The 2540-nt window shown below is 41.1% G+C and overlaps 1 non-coding gene across 1 annotated transcript; it reads left to right on the top strand.

The window, feature by feature from the left end:
- The first annotated feature begins 283 nt into the window (after nt 1-283).
- Nucleotides 284-393, top strand: LOC135274378 (U6 spliceosomal RNA). The gene has a single exon (XR_010342220.1). It is a non-coding gene; the product is annotated as a U6 spliceosomal RNA (small nuclear RNA).
- Nucleotides 394-2540: the final 2147 nt, after the last annotated feature.

Consider the following 2540-nt stretch of genomic DNA (forward strand, 5'->3'; position numbering starts at 1 on the left):
TATTTTTAATGTCTTTTTCAATGCAGCTTCATCCTCACTTACTGGGTATGGTGTGGTCTAACTCTGAAAAAACCACTTATAAAACCACCTATCCCACTTAGGTCTCCAGTTGAAGAAGCTTTAACAGTGACTGCAGCTTCGTCTGTATAGTTGCTTCTCCTCTAACAATTATAGCTGGGATACAGCGCCGTCCTCCAGAAATGAGTGCTAGAGCCAGGGAGCAGGGGAGGAGTCAGTCTATCCGAGTGCAAGTTCTGAATGTAAAAAGGTGTCTGTTTTGTACGTACTCATTTTGGCAGCACGTATACTTTAAAAAAAATTGGAATGATACCGAGAAGATTAGCATGGCCCTTGTACAAATATGATGTGCAAATTTGTAACTCGAAAATTCCTCCCCCCAAAAAAGTTGAAGTGTTAACACAAGTGTGAAGACTATGATAAACAGGCATAGAGATTACCATTTCCTCCACCAATGGCAATTTTTTTTTAGACTGAGTCTCGCTCTGTTGCCAGGCTGGAGTGCAGTGGCAGGATCTTGGCTCACTAAAACCTCCGCCTTCTGGGTTCAAGTGATTCTCCTGCCTCAGCCTCCTAAGTAGCTGGGACTATAAGGTGCATGCCACCATGCCCAGCTAATTTTTGTATTTTTAATAGAGACAGGTTTTTTTTTGTTTGTTTGTTTTTCTTTTCTGAGACAGAGTCTTGCTCTGTTGCCAGACGCCAGGCTAGAGTACAGTGGCGCAATCTCAGCTCACTGCAATCTTGGCTCATTGCATTCTCTGCCTCCTGGGTTCAAGCAATTCTCCTGCCTCAGCCTCCCTAGTAGCTGGGACTACAGGTGGACGCCACCACACCCAGCTAATTTTTGTATGGGTTTTACCACGTTGGCAAGGATAGTCTTGATCTCTTGACATCGTAACCCACCAACCTTGGCCTCCCAAAGTGCTGGGATTACAGGTGTGAGCCACTGCTCCCGGCCCACCAATGGCAATTTACCCAAATGTGTTGAAAACTTATGTCCACAAAAAAATTTGTGCCTCTGGGTACGGTGGCTCACACCTGTAATCCCAGCACTTTGGAAGGCCGAGACAGGCAGGTCATTTGAGGTCTGGACTTTGAGACCAGCCTGGCTGACATGGTGAAACCCCATCTCTACTAAAAATAAAAAATAAAAAAATTAGCTGGGCTTGCTGGTGGGTGCCTGTAATCCCAGCTACTGGGGAGACTGAGGCATGAGAATCATTTGAACTTGGAAGGCAGAGGTTGCAGTGAGCCAAACTCCAGCCTGGGCAATAAAGTGAGACTCAGTCTCAAATCAATCAATCAATCAATCAATCAATCTGCACGTGAATGTTGATAGCAGCTTTATTCATAATTGCCAGAACTTGGAACAATGAAGATGCCCTTCAGTAGGTGAATAGATAAATAAACCATAGTACATTCAGATAATGGAATATTATCTAGGAATAAAAAGAAATGAGCTATTAAGCCATGAAAAGACGCATAGGAAACTTAAATGCATTTTACTGAGTGAAAGAAACCAATCTGAACAGGCTACATGCTGTATAATTCCAGCTATATGACATTCTGGAAAAGGCAAAACTATGGAAACGGTAAAAAGATCAGTGGTTGACAAAGGTTAGGGGGAGGAGGGGATGGATAGGTGGACATCTATCCACCTTAAATTATTAGTTTTACTTATGCTATTAAACTTGCATATACGATGTGTCTCCTTTCTGTGTGTCATTATCAAACTGGGCAAATAGGGAAAGGGGAAGTCACATTGCCTCTGTTTCCATTTGTGGAAACAGATAGATGTGGACATCTATCCATCTATCACCGCAGGATTTTTAGGGCGGTGAAACTACTCTGTATGATACTGCAATGGTAGATACATGTCATTATACAATTTGTCCAAACCCATAGAATGTATGACACCAAGAGTGAAACTTAAGGTAAACTACGGACCTCGGGTACCAATGTGCATTCATCGGTTGTAACAAATGTACCACTCTGGTGGGGGATGTTCGTAGTGAGAGGGTCTGTATGCGTGTGGGGCAGGAGGTATGTGGGAACTCTCTATACTGTCTGCTCAGTTTTGCTGTAAACCTAAAACTTCTCTAAAAAATAAAGTCATTTAAAAAAGTCTAGCATACTTTTTAAAAGATATAAAGGAAGCAGAGTGAAAGTGGATCTTTTAAATATTTAATTTAAATATCGGTGTTCAGCCGCTGAGAGGTTTGGAGTAGTCAAAAAGGGTTGTTTTATTTTTTAAATTCTTGTGGGTGCATAATAGGTATATATATTTTTGTGGGTACATAATAGGTGTATATATTTATAGGTTACATGAGGTACTTTGATACAGGCATGCAATGCATAATAATCACGTCATGGAAAATGGGTATCCATCCCCTCAAGCATTTATCCTTTGTGTTATAAACAATCCAGTTAGACTCTTTTAGTTATTTTTAAATGTACATTAAATTGTTACTGACTATAGTCACCCTGTTGTGCCATCAAGTACTAGGTCTTATTCATTC

The sequence above is a fragment of the Aotus nancymaae genome, unplaced genomic scaffold, assembly GCF_030222135.1.
Source record: "Aotus nancymaae isolate 86718 unplaced genomic scaffold, 86718_ANA_hifiasm-v0.15.2.pri h1tg000011l, whole genome shotgun sequence".
NCBI classification, from domain to species: domain Eukaryota; kingdom Metazoa; phylum Chordata; class Mammalia; order Primates; family Aotidae; genus Aotus; species Aotus nancymaae.